The sequence below is a fragment of the Pseudomyrmex gracilis genome, unplaced genomic scaffold, assembly GCF_002006095.1.
Source record: "Pseudomyrmex gracilis isolate BER0280 unplaced genomic scaffold, ASM200609v1 scaffold_321, whole genome shotgun sequence".
Taxonomy (NCBI): Eukaryota; Metazoa; Arthropoda; class Insecta; order Hymenoptera; family Formicidae; genus Pseudomyrmex; species Pseudomyrmex gracilis.
The window spans coordinates 24029-38964 of NW_018020905.1; the positions used below are offsets into that span (position 1 = coordinate 24029).

General features: G+C 41.6%; 1 long non-coding RNA gene across 2 annotated transcripts in view; it reads left to right on the plus strand.

Moving 5' to 3' along the window:
• LOC109860056 overlaps nucleotides 1-14936 on the plus strand; it is a 61052-nt gene that overhangs the window by 11514 nt on the left and 34602 nt on the right. The window contains exon 1 of one of the 2 annotated variants that reach the window (XR_002250773.1): nucleotides 3629-3789. The exons of the other annotated variant lie outside the window; for it this stretch is intronic. This is a non-coding gene — a long non-coding RNA (uncharacterized LOC109860056). Of the gene's footprint in view, nucleotides 1-3628; nucleotides 3790-14936 lie in introns of those variants that run through there. 2 annotated transcript variants of the gene reach the window in all.

Sequence of the window (14936 nt, forward strand, 5' to 3'; positions counted from 1 at the left end):
CTCTCTCTCTCTCTCTCTCTCTCTCTCTCTCTCTCTCTCTCTCTCTCTCTCTCTCTCTCTCTCTCTCTCTCTCTCTCTCCGCGAGAGCACACAGCGCGAGGAAATACGACGGGATAAAATCGCGCCCGAGCGCGAAGGGAGTGCGACGAGGGGGTGCGGTAGGCGAGGCACAAGATTATCTCGAAAAGTCAGAAACAGTCGGGTGAGCGTTCTGCAGACGTTATCATTCGTAGTTTTATCAGCCCCTGAATCGTCTGGAGTTAGTTTCTTCTTCTCCTACTGCACACTCTCTCGGCCGCCCATCCGAAAGAGAGAGGTGGTAGGAGGCCGCACATCCCCTCGCAGACTGACTACTGCAACTTCTATCTCTCTTCCCTTCTCTCTCTTTCGTGAACGACTCGTGTCTTCTCTTTATACACGAAAAAACTCGTGTGCGTGCGTGCGTGCGTACGTGCGTTTCGCTAGAAGCGGATATGATTTTCGACCCTCCCGTCATAACGTCGAATGGAAAAATTTATGAATCCCGAATTAGAGAGAAAAGGATATTTTTATACGAGAATAAAAAAAGTTTTGATTTCTAAAATGTCTTTGTTTCTAACGTTGTGACGGTTTGCGGCTCTCCTTATTCCGCCCTCGTAATTCTATGATGAAGAAACCGATAATCGGAAGAAGTGTACTCTCTTTTTTTATCTTCTCTGTCTTTCTATTTTTACGATCAATGTAGAAAAATAAAATAAAACTCGAAAAGCGCAATCTATGCATCGAATTCGCTCTCGCTCATCTTCTCTTTCGCCGTTCGCGCGCTTTATGCGGCTCGCGGTACGGCCGCGCGCGCGTATATATATGTGTGGGAGTGTGTCTGAAAGCGCGGTGTAGAGCGGCGGAATCCTATCTGCTTAAAAATCGTCTGCGTGCCGCTCACTTGGTTCCATTCGCGAGAAGAGGACGACGACGTCCGGCTTTAATGCATTCCGCGCGAGATGGAAACGACGACGACGACGACGACGACAACGACGACGATCGATCGATCTGACGAATGTTGCCGTCTATCCTCGTCCTCGTCGATTCTCGCACAGTTCGGTTCGATTCTTATCGCCAAAGTACGCAGGTGTGCCGCGTGATAAGTTTTCTCCGAAGATTGCACCCTCTCGTTTTTTGTATCGGTTTTCAGTAAAAAACAAACTGACTGCTGAAAGTCCAAAGATCGGGCAATTTTTTTTGTAAAACATTAAGAAAATGCGAAAAATAAGTTTTCACCGTGCAAAACTTGCGTTTTGCCGAAAATTCGCTCGCGGTTTTTGAAAATCTATCAAAAGACTTGACTCGAAACAATCCGATCGAGGTTGATCGCGTTTTTCCGAGAGTGTTCACGTTCGCGCTACGATACATCCCACATAGTGTACGTGGTAGAAGTTGGTGTACACACAGATCCGACGGTGCGGCACGTCGTCCTTACGCCGGTACGTCGCGTCCGGTACCGGCGCGCGATGCAATATGCACGCGATCCGAGGCTCGATAATAAAGGGAGCCTTATGCAGGCGAGTGTGTGTTTATGCGGGGCATATACAAGAGAGGGAAAAAGATAAAAGATAGAGAGAGAGGCAGAATGGGGGGTGGAAGAGGGAAGAGGGGGAAGGAGAGCGTTATCGGTATGCACAACGCTAAGGAGGAGGAGAAGAAGGAAGAAGAAGAAGAAGAAGAAGAGTAGTTTGGCGAGAGGAATGCTCACAATGCTGTAATTTCAGTGTTTGATCTTCCCATCTCTCTATGGGAATATTATGTGGGCACTCTCTCTCTGTCTCTCGTTCGCCCGATGTCCGATATATAGTATATGTGTGTGCATATGTACGTGTGTGTACACGTGGGGGAGCCGAGGGGAGGCCGGTTTTATTTCACCCGCATTATTATTCCGTTGGAAGATTGCGCGCCGATTCTGCGAGTCGGAAAGCTGGAGAGGCGAAGCCTCTCGCGAACCGCGCGCGCTTATTTATGGATGGATTCTCTTTTAACTTTCGGCAGGGTCGTGCGGCGGCGGCTCGCTCGTCGTCCTTCTGTCTCTCGTCCCTCCTCGCTTATCGAAGTGTCCTTACGCGCGTCGCCGTGATACGTCGGAAGAGGAGTTTCCTAACAGTTAGTCGTGTGTCTCGACATTATATTTAACTGGAACGTAGCGCGAAAAAAAGCACAGGCTGTTTTACTGACGTTTCGAAATACCAAGTACTTTCTCGCCCTTGGTGTTAATTAACACATTAGTAGAGTCGTTTAATTAATAAATATCACATATACTAAAACGTTAAACAGATATTATCGTTATTTTATTGTATTAAGAAATCAAGCAAATAGGAAGTTCTTCGGAGATAAAAAAACAAACATGTCATCGTTTTGACTCTCGTTAATTTTCACTTCGTGGAGAGAAAAAATTCGTGTTATCGTATTTTACCGACAAAAACTGTCAGAATGCGCGATAAAATCGATGATAAAGTATATTTTAACGATGGAGAAACGATTCTCAAAGTCAGTTGCTATCTGAAATTGATTTTAAAATTTTATATTAATGCAATGCCCAAACCTCTCGATTTAAGCAAAAAAAAAAAAAAAAAAAAAAAAAAAAAACCCAGAAATCATCGGTGTGTCATCAAATATAATTGTGCGAACAAAAGAATCGGTTCGTCNTTTTAAAATTTTATATTAATGCAATGCCCAAACCTCTCGATTTAAAAAAAAAAAAAAAAAAAAAAAAACAAAAAAAACCCAGACCGGAAGTGGCGGACGTCAAATATAATTGTGCGAACAAAAGAATCGGTTCGTCTGGACGACGAGCTGACGACGAGAGATCGCGCGGGCCTTTGAAATTTCCAGAAAGACTCGGAGATATCAGGCGGATATCTCAGCACACACCAGAGAATGTAATCATTCCATCATCCGGTCGCCCTCTGTTCTTTCCCCGTTTCTCTCCGTTTTCCCCCCTAAGTTCTCGAGAAGAACCCCTTTTATTGGTTATTCGCCCGATGGAAACTTTCCTCCCGTCACGCTCATTACCGCTATCTCCGTCCGGCTGACCATCATCATCAACTGATATCCTATCGACGGCAGACCTCGCGCGAACGGCGGTTCACTCCTGTTGTTTTTTTCCTTCCTGAAAAAGCGACGACGTCATCCGTCTCGGTTTCTCTTCTCCCGGTTTCTTCTTCTTAATTGTATATTGAGAGAGGCCGCGGCGATGAATAATCGCGGCTGAACTCGAGTTGCGACAACAATGGAGACTTTGGACGTGTTATTGGCGATAAATCTGCGATAAGCGTCTTGAGAGAGAGTTGCACTTTTATTCGAGAAGCATCGCAAACATTTCAAGTTAATTCGATATCAACTCGATATTTACTGGTTTCTGGACGCTTTTAATTCAAACTCGGTTGGATCGATGAACTTGATTATACGAAGAAAGACGCGAAAAATTGAATTATTTACGACATACAAAATGCGAGGCAATTGACGCTCGTGTTTTTGACCGCAAAAAAATACGAATCTATACGTACGGTTTTACGGCAGAGTGATGAGTCATTTAAATATTTTTGCAACAAAAATAAACATATGGCAATTTAGACAATTCCTATTTACCTTTTGTCGATAATACATCGTAATGTGTCTTGTTGTTTACGGTTTTGACTTCTATTCAAATACACACTCTGTTTCCCAGTCGCTTTATTCATCTTGTAAAGTGTTGGTCGGGTCTGCTTTTGCGACTTGAACATTCTTGACAGCACTGTGCGATGACTTCGACAACAGCTATTTGTAAGTGACGTTAGTATAATATCTTTCCTCTGCGATTAATTTTCATTATTTGGATTGTACATTAATTTTATAATTGTAGAATTGTATTGAGAAAGACCTAATACAAGGTCGAAAACGTTTTGCATTAAATTTCAATAAATTGATTCAACTACTCACACATCAGCATCTGTGTTTGCTTCAACAGCCATTGATAACGCCTTTGTTTGTTAAACATATGGCACATCTCTAAGAAAAAATATGACTTGTGACTTGCATATTCTAAAGTTTTGATAATAATTCGCGTTTGCGCGAATTTTTGTTACAAAGAAACAGTTTATTTCAATCGCTCGTAATAAATGAAGAACATTTGCATTTCAATATATTTTGCAAAGATCGTAGACTGCGCAAAAAGAAACGAATATTACGAAAAAAGATTCGCGCTTGTGTAACGCGGCACCAAATCCGGGAGAAAAATTTGAATATTTTACGTACTTACAATTAGTTTGATCCAAGTGGTGTATGAAAATATTGGACTCGCGCGTATGCGCGCAAATACAAGCGAGCGAGAAAGACAGCCGTTTGAAAAAAAAAAAAAAAAAAAAAACATCGCACAGATAACGATTATGAATCATGGAAATTACCTATTCTGAGCGTGGTTTTGCCTTATTGGTTTTTAGCGCGTGATGCACCGTTAAAAAGTGCCTTATCGCGTTCCAATCGTCGCAATAATCGCGCGTGATTTTCTCTTATCGGACAAGGAACAGCAGCATAATTTACGCGCTTCGCATTAATTTACATTCATTTAGATAAATTGGTATTTTTGCATATTATTAAAAAGTTTTTTTATTCTTTCCGGGTTATTATATTTTGTCACATTTCCTTCTTGTTTTTAAAATATATAATTTATTATCGCGCGGGTTTTGGATAACAAGAGATTTATTTTTACAAAATTTGGTTTGTTTACGCGAATATAGTAAATGTATATTACTTAAAATTTTGTAAATAATTTCAAGCAATATATTAACAAGTAATATGATAATAACAAACAATATTTTCTTTCTCTCTTGCTCTCTCTCTCTCTTTCTCTCTCTCTCTCTCTCTCTCTCTCGAATTAATCGATATTTTATCCAAGCAAAACCCATTAATTTCCGATAATATGACGATCTTGTAAGCCAAAATTTCGCGGCGGTTTATCGCCGGGCCAAAATCGATACCTCCATTGAAATTCATAATGTAACAAACCTGAGTTTACACCGCTTTCAGGGTTGTAAGCAGATCGCGTGCTCTGCACAACAAAACATGTGTTGAACACACACGTGGCTTTGTGAACTCATCAACTTTCCGCTGTAATCGTGCAAAAGCGGAGTAATATAATACACAAATAAATTTAATAAATAAACGGTGAATCCACGATATATAATTTGTATTTATACAACCGCAGCAACAGAGTACACAAGTTATACAATTACATAAATTCTCTCGTAATTAGCTAATTTTTTTTTCACAGATAAATGAGTAAAAATTTAAGTTAACTTTACAACTAACAAATTCCAAGAAAAAAAGAACAAAGAAGAGTAATAAAATGAAGTAATTGCGATAAAAAATTATCGCGAGACATTCGGCGCGGACAGGTTTCGCAAAGCGAACAATATATATTGCTATTTGTTTTTCCTCGATCTCTGGGTCCGCTTTTATCCCGCGGGAAAGTCATCTTTCCTCACCGTGTTATCTCGGTTCTCGAGTCCAATATCGGCGGCGGGCCGATACCCTCGCGGTGATCTCTGGGACAAGACAACACAATGCAATCTGCAAGCGCGTATAACGCGCGCGCGCGACACGATCGCAGTTGGAAAAAACAGCGCGCTTCATATATCGCGCACGCGCGCGGAAACAAAATTACGTATCGACGGACAATGTGCGATAACAAGCGAGCGGCACCTTTGCGTGATCGTTTTTTACGCTTTTAGTGACGATTCTAATGACGTCTTGACACTTGTCCGCTTATCACGACAGTGTTGCTCGATATCTCGCGAAAATAAAAAACACCGCTTTGCGCGGTATTTGTCAAACGAGAAAGAGGGATGACCGCTTTGTGTAACTATATGCCGGGAGAGTATCAAAAGCAGTGCGCAACTTATCCGCACCGATGAGAACCGCGTGAAAACACTCATTAGTCCTGATTCGCTCTGAAAAACATGTCGCGATTGTCGATACACAACTCTTTTATACCTTCTTTTTTTGCGAGAAAAAAGAACTGATAAAAGTTTGCAAACAATAGGGCCTAGGAAAAAAAACACGTTATTGGCAAACGTTTCTGTAATGTAGCAACCTTCGAGTTTTCACCGTTGAAAAATGAACAAAGGCATTTTATACTTTTAGGATTTTTTTATACAACTTGACTATATCTTTCGAATAGTTTGTAGTGTTTTTAGTTTTCCAAAAGCACGTATAAATTTACTAATATTATAAAAATTATTTTATATAGTTTTAAAAACTCATCTTGGTTTAATTCGCGACTTGAATGCGCGGATTTGCAGAGTAAACAATTAAAAAAAATATATATATATGTATATATCGATATATTAATAAGCGATATAATATTAAGTTATAAAGATATGGATTCAGTTATTGTTTTTTTTATTAAAGATCTAATCGGTCGAAGAGCAGCGTGATATTCGCGATTTGATAGGACGTAACGAGAAACGTCAAGGATCACGGAGAATGACGAGGACGATCGACGTGTCCCAGGACGTGCCAGGTTGTGTCGGTGGTATTCGCAAGCGGCCACCTGTTGACATCGTGGGGTGGGGGAGCGTGAAGCGGCGGCAACGGGGGAGGCGTGCGTGGCACGGGCGGTATGGGGCTATAGGGAAGTGTAACGGGTGCGGTGGTGTTGGTGCCCTGGCGCAAGGGTGCTCGTTCATTATCTGCCGTTCTGAAAGCCAACGGCTGAAAAGCCCCGAACCCGCCATATTCCGCCGCGTGCGCTGCGAAAAAGCAGCGTCGTTCTTGCGCGCTCTTCTTTCGCACAATTTGCACATTCCGCGAAAAGTTGTGAAAACTAGTGTGGAATTATTACATAAATGTTTTCAACTCTTTTATCTTTTCTTTCGAAGCGTTTGATTGTTCATATAAATTCCTTATTTTTTCATTCTATATACCTCAATATTTCAGTACTTTAAATATTTTTTTTTTATTACTTGATAATATTAAGTATATTTATTTTTTACAATCTGTTTATTGTACATTTAAACTTGTATAATAATTTGCGTTTTGGATTTTAGCATATTTTATTGATATTTTCTTTATGTCGTGAATATTATTTATTTATATTTATATTGTGTGCGCGCGTGAAAATCTCGATTTCTCGAATTCGAGCGGCTTATCGGCGTCGCGACGCATCGCATTGCGAGGTTTTGCGGCTTCGCCGCGGCTATACAGACGCGGTCGCATAATGGCGTCGCTCTATTGACAGCTCGCTGTAAAGATCCGAAATCGCGATAGCGACCGCGAACGTGACCGAGGCGCGTTTTCACTACGGCGCGCTTTACGTTACTACATTTCCGAAGAAATCCCGACGGAAAGATATCGGCCCGGGTCTCGCGCACTCACCGCCGATAACGATGACGTTAAAAGCTCCATCGCGAATAAATATATCGATATTGATACACTCTACGAGTGTATATATATATATATATATCGACTGTGTAAGAATTAGAATAGAATTTTCAACGTGTAAATCAGATTGAGATAAAAATATCGAGAAATGTCGGAGAATTGCGCTGAAAAAAATCTCAGCAGAATTGATTAAATGGAATTTGCTCGCGAATTCGCAGCTTTGCGCGCGTGAGAGTTAACGATACATAATTTTTTTTTGAAGTACATTTATTGTATGTATAAAGAAATGTGCGTGCGCGCGATTATTATAGTTTGCCGAACATAATCATCCGCTTGTGCGCGATACGAGCGCGTCACTTGTGTCGAATATGCGCTCGGATCTTATCGTGACGCGGTTGTTGCTGCTGCTGCGGTTTAAATACGCGCCGAGTTTAAATCATAGCATAATGTTCATCATCACTCGACGCGGACGTGCTTAAATTGCGGAATATGTGCGGTGAGTGCCCTTGCGGAATAAATTTGTTGACGATTGGTTATCGCTTCGCCTTGCATTCTTCGGCGGAATCTTTATCAGCCGTCGGCGCATGGGCGTCGCAACTGAGAAATCAGAGAGAAGTTCTTTATGATTATTTACGTTTTATGAAGGAGAAAGAAAGAGAGGAAATGCACGATTTATCGCTAAATAAAAAAACTTGATTATTATTACAGTAGTGGTTTAGCGATTCCACATTTCGTGAAACGTATTAAAACTGCGTACAGAAAATTGAAATATCTTTCATTGCTTGTGTATATTATTTACAATATGTTTTACACATTTACAAGTTTGTGTAAAACTCTATTCTTTTGCTGCGCTTTCTAAACGACAAGAAGAAACGTTTTAATTTATCAGTTCTGTCTGTTTTCTTTCTCTCTCTCTCTCTCTCTCTTTCTCTTGTGCGAAGATACATTCGCATTTTCTGTAGCTTCGCAAAGCCCATGAGTCGATGTCGTCGAGATTTCTCTTTCTCTCGATGGCACGTCAATGGTACACGAACGGCGAAAGAGGTGGAGGAGGAGAAGGAAACAGATGATGAAACGTCGTTCGAAACCGGCGATCTCTCGTTCGTCTCGACGGCTGTTCAAAGGATGAGCGTTATCGAACTGATAACGCGTGTGCGCACGCGCGTTTCTCTTCGTTGCAGCTTCCGAGAGAATCTTTCTTCTTCTCTTTCACTCGAGCGTTCGACGAGAATAGAAGGTAGTGCCTTGTTTAAGTTGCAAATGTGCTCATAATCCGGGATAACATTGCTGACGCTAAATCAAAGTACATTAATTGTTTTTTGTTATTTAAATCTGTTTTAAACGTAAAACAAGTTTTCTCTCAAAGTAGTGAAAGATAATTAATTTATAACTTTTAAATTTAAATACTACATATATATATATATATATATATATATATATATATATATATAATTGTGCGCGAAGAAGAATTTAACATTATTATTCAAATGTAAAACTTGGTGTTATAATAGCAATAAATTTAAATAATAGAAGTAATAACTTCTATTATATAATTTATAATATAAATATAATTAATATATAACTATACAGAATTATATTATAATATAACAGGGAAATTTCTCTAGCGGCGGACAGCACCTAATACCAATCAGATTTGTCCCCCGCTAACTCCTCCGCGATTGACAATCATCGATTTCTGTATTTCAGATCGAGATATCGCTAATGTTCGGTCATTAGGTGCCGTCCGCCGCTAGAAAACCTCTCCCTAATTTTAATTTATAATATAAATAATAATTTTTATCATAATTTCTATTACAAATTACAATTCTTGTTTGTAGGGGAGACTGGGGCTGATTGTGACACATTGGTAAAAAGTTACAAGCTTTGATTAGTGATGAAAAATAAGTGCTACATTAAAGCTAAAAAGAGACAAACGCGACAACTGTCACGCGTCACACGCGTCAGTAACATCATCGTTGTTGCAATTATTTTTCATCGCTAATTTAAGGTTGTAACTTTTTATCTGTGTCACAACCAGCCCCAGTCTCCCTATATTATCTTGATCCGAGAGAACACTGTATTTCTATAATTTATTCTATATTTTTTATATTTTAAAATCTATATATCTATAAGTTCTTAGAATTTACAATTTTGATATACGTCCATTTTTTGTAGACGTCCGGCAAAATATCTATACGTGTGATCGGCCGAGCAGATGGCCCGGCCTGTAGATGTAATTGAGATCTACACACAGTGTACAACTTCGATCGTGCACGCGATAGGATGCACTTGTATGTTATACGCAAGCGTGTGTGTGTGTGTGTGCGTGTGTGTGTGTGTGTGTGCGCGCGCGCGCGTTTTACGGTCGCGTAAAACACATATATGTATCTCAGGAGTATCAGGACAGACAGAAACAAGGGTGAACTATCTGCCATTGGTCATTGCGCGTTATCGGCAAATCAATTCCGCGAAAAACTTGTCACACTCCCGTTGTTGGACACTCCCGTTGGTTGTTTACCGCGTCGATGTTTTTTCTTCAACTCGATCTACACACAGACACTTAAGCCTGCCGTTGGATTATATTTGTTCTGATTATTTACACACTTTTCTCTTGGAAATAAATATTATTTACGTATAATTAAAATTACAATATTGCAACAAGCGAGATAATTTTAGGAAAAAATCGGAAGACTATATTCACTAAATTTTCTTTTTCATCGCGAGATACTTTAACGTGCGCGCGGTTCGAACCCGGTGGATAACTTGGTAAATCGCGCGCATGTAACTGTTTGATGTAGTGCGGTATATCCCCGCGTGATCTACACGTGGGGCGTCGCGATGACTTTCTCCGACACCGTCAAAAACGACGAGGCGAGAGCGACGCGTAGCGCGCGGCGTCGCTTATCAGCGGGCACACGCTATCGCATACGGGTCGCGCTAATGTCTCCTTATCAGGGTAGGTGGTATACTACCTACCTCTATTCGCCAGCGCGCTCTTTCTCTGCCCACACGAGCGGGTCGGATTTCCAGAGAGCTACCAGCACACACCGTTGATCGTGTCTCTCTCTCTCTTTCTCTCTCTTTCTTTCATATTTCTTTCTTTTTCTCTCTTTCTCTCTCTTCATCCCTTCTTTCTCTTCACCAACCCACCTGACCTAACTCTACACGGGACTACGTGTCACCCGGACCTCGCTATCACCCGACCGCGTCCTCATCGTCGTCGTCGTAGTCGTCGTCGTCGTCGTCGTCGTGGGACGACGAGGACTTTTCAGTTTGTCGTTTCTGTTTCCGCGCATTTCCTGATAGCGCTCGCGCACAACCCGCAAAGCGATAGTTAAAAGCGACGGGTGGCGCGCATACAGCGCACCTGTCCCTTTTCTTTGCTACTGCTGCCGTTATCAGCTAGTCGCTCGGGCCGGTTGATATCGCTTCCCGTCTCGTCGCGATTAACCAGTTCCCATCTAGCGGTCGTGTCGGTACGCTTGTGATTATCGGTTCAAGTGCGCAATTATTAGTAATCTACGAAAACATCTGGCAAAATTTATTATTTGTACGTAGATACAAATCACGCGCTAACTGTGCGCGCTAACTCACCGCGCGATCGTGTGCGCGAGCTCGGTGCAACAGATCAGTTAGCGGTGCGTTTCGATTTCGTTAGCGAATTTCGGAAGTTTAAATTTGCTGTTAATTTTTCAATTTGGATAATTTTTCGTCAAATATAAAACAAATATTTTGCGGAAGACAGTTTTTATTTTAACGTGTATTGTAATAATACATCACAAGGAACGATAATAAGAGACAAATTGTCGCTTGTTTAAGGCAATAGTTTACAAAAAGTGACGCGAATAAAAAGGATCGCAAATTGGGCTTGTTTTTTTTTTTTTTTTGTTTTAGAAAGATTCGGCTGACAAAATTTCGAGAAGCTTATTCTCGACGTTCGCGATTCGGTGGCGTAAATTTCCGTATACTATCGCACGATAGTTGATAAGAGACCACCTTATCGTGCCGTATCAGGTCTTATCGTCATGCAGCGACAAATCAGCGTTTGGCCGCGTTGAAATGCTCCGGCTGATAACGCGTTTAATCAACGTAACGTACGCCTATTTTGCGCAACCGGGCCGTGATTGGTCGCATTGTCGTGCGATCTCCGGCGAATCGAGAGTGCCCGCGCAGTTCTTATCGTTGCGGCGATATCGCTGATATACACCGTCGTTCGTGCTATATTTGTGACTCGAGAAACAAATCGACGTCCGGAATGCATCGGGAAGCGGCTCGCGCGCTATGATAATTGCCGTCGTTATCGAGTGTCGCGCATCGACGTTGAACGCACCTGTTTAAATTAATCAAGACCGGGCGCGGCAGGCTCCGGTCGCTCGTACACGGTCGGTTTTGTTTCACGAGTCATCCTACGTGTCTATGTGTACGTATGTTAGGAATGGTTATCGTAAATAACTCGAACATCAATTTGATGATACGCGACGAAACTCATTCAACGAGTGTGTTTGCAAATAGTAAAGAAGAATATTTGTTGTGCTGATATTTTGAAATTACTGTTTCATTACTAATTGCCGCGTAACAACAAAATAACATTTAATTCTAATCCCGTAAATGTACTGGATTTACGTTTGACGCGCTTTTTCATCGGTTGAAACGTTGCAAAAGGTCGATAAAAATCCTTGAGATTTTATTCAACATTCTGTATTAAGGTAGTTATTGAGATTTTCAGTCTATTTACAATCTTATTCATATTTGGAATATACATTTTTAAGTAAGCAATCTATCATATTGTTCAATCTCAAAAAGCTCAGCCGTACCAAAAAAAAGATATAAGGCTTTGAAGTTCAGNCGATGATAAGTTTATACATGTGTATGTGTACACATATATGCTGAACTCTGTGTGTGCGTGTCAGTGGTGCTCAATTTTTTCTTTACTTTCTACACTTACTTGTTGGTACGCCACAAGTACAAGTGGATGAGCTCCACTGAGGCTCAATAACTACCTTAAGAAAATATTACATTGGTAAAATAAATAAAACAATAATTTGATATATTGTTTTATTTTTTTTAGAAATTCTTCCACTGAATAGTTAATAAATAGTTTTCTCATTTTTAAGAATCGCTTCGGACATTAATGTTCGGAAGATTAGAGTTAAAGATGACGTAACACTTAGTTACATGTCAATTTTTAAAACAGCACAGAAATTACCGAGAAATTCTTTTTTTTTTAATTAATATTTTTATTTTTTTCTCGAGTCTTAATTTCGTCGTTTTTCGCATTTTTCCGCGAACGATCAGTCTTAGCGAGGTGACAAAGAAGCATCATCTTCTCGACTCTTCTTTCATCTAGGGGAGGGATGGAGCCGCTATCTGATGCCGTGGTGGAAGTGTTAATTCACGCTCAGTCCCTCTTCACGCGTTTGTCTCTTCCGTCTTGCTTGAATTTCGATCCCCTCCACGTTCTTCTCTCTCTTTCTCATTCACGTATCGTTCATATTCTCTTCTCTTTCTCCCACATTCTGCTGCGCTACGTTGCTTTTCTTCCTTCTTACATGCACGTGGCACGCACGAAGATTTTGAACGTCGTGAATGAAGGTGAAATCTAGAGAAGATATTTAGTAATTTACAGATTTTTTTTTACATAAATTAAAATTTGTAAAAACGCAAAGAGCAACGTACGTAACGGTATGTTAGTTTCTAAGGTTTGAAAATCAACTTTTATTCATAATTTACAAATAATTTCTAAAGACTGTTTTATTAAAATGAGTAAGTACACAGTCGTCATGAATCATGAACAAAATATGCTTCGCTTTTTTTCTCTCTCTCTCTCTCTTTTTCTTTTTCTCGGTGGATAAATTATAACGAACAACATCAATGTAACAGAACCATCCTCGCGCTGTTTGTGCCGCAGAGCGAGCTAATTTTCCTTGCTTCAAAAAAACCGCACACGTCGAGAGAGGATAAAATACCCCAGCTCTGTGGTATTTTTCTCTTCGCGCGGAGGAGAACGGTGGAAGCTATTTATCCCTCTCGGTGGGCACGCGTGCGTGGACGCGACTTACACATGAACACCAAGAGCGCGCCACATTCACACGAGACAGATGAGAGGGAGAGAAAGAGAGACAGAGCTTCTCTCGTTGTCATGCAGGATGTGTGAAGGGGGATGAAGGCGGCGTTGCCCGCCCTCTTCGTCGGTGCTATTCCAGCCCCATTCCACGCTACCCTCGGATTCTATCCTCTCTCTCTCTTTCTCCCTCCGTCTAAAAGTCTCTCTCGCTCGTTCTCCGCAAGCTACCCAGATGGCAAGCCGGCGGGCGCACTTCATTTCCGCGTCTTACAGCCGGCCGGCGTGGCGAAGGAAATGAAAACAATGAGATACAGCGGTCATCCGTTACCGTATGCTCGTCGCGTCTCTTAACTCGCATTTGTATTACTTAAGCGCCTCTAAAAGCGCTCGAGTGAGCGAGCACTGTGGCCGCCGACTCCGAAGTCCCCTCGTCTCCTCGTCCCACGTCCCTTTCCCTTTCCTTTCTCTCTCTCTTTCTCTCGAAACTCCGCGTTTCTGCACCCCTCGCGCGTGTCACCGGGTGCATATAAAAAAGTCGCATTTCTTCCGCCACCGTAGAAATGTCAAGGCACAATGAACCGGCGGTTTTTCGCTTAATGGGAAGAAATTTTTTCGTCTCTCAAAACACTTTATTATTTCAAATAAGGGTTTTTGGTTGGTGAAAAATATTAACGCGCACTACATTGTTGTTTGGGCATTTTTGCTAAAATTAAATATTCATAAGTATTAAATTCTCTCTCTGTTGCGAATATGTTGAAAAACGATTTATATATTAATAATTTTGAGAGCTTTGTGCGCTTCTCTTCGGAATACAGAGAGTTTGCGAAATTTCAAAAGATTCATTTGGCGTGACATTCGTCGAGTCACACGGGGAGGGGATCGCGCCATCCTTCCGTTCAGTTAAAATCTCCGTTACGACGGATATGACCTGGTTTAATTCATTAGCCCATCCCCACCCAAGTAAGTCTTCAGGGGATAACTTTCAGAATATGACTCCCGAAGAACCCCATTCTGGCGGATCGTCTCTCTCTCGCTCTATTTTGCATTTTATCTTCGTAAGAGTGTAGAATCACACAGGAAGCGAAGTCACGAAGAACGACGATCGAGTTTCCTTCGTCTTGCCGAGATCCTCGCAGGATTCGCTGTGAACTTCGTCCATCTTCTCACGAGCGAGAAGGAGTTGGCAGGAAGGGTGGGAGGAAGGGAGGAAAGGAAGAAGGGAGAGACGAGTGTGGTTGTTCCCGCTCTCGTTTATCCTCGCGCCAGGATGCTGCCAGCAGCGGAATCCTTGTCGAATGTCCTGCATTAAATCCCTCTTCCGCGCGCGCGCTTTCGTCGGATGGCGCACGTTCCGCCGCACGGAAATTATGAAATCACAGAAACAGGGCACGTACTCACGGTCCCCCGGCACATGCAGGATCACCTCTCTCTCTTTCTCTCTCTCTCTCTCTCTCTCTCTCTCTCTCTCTCTCTCTCTCTCTTTCTT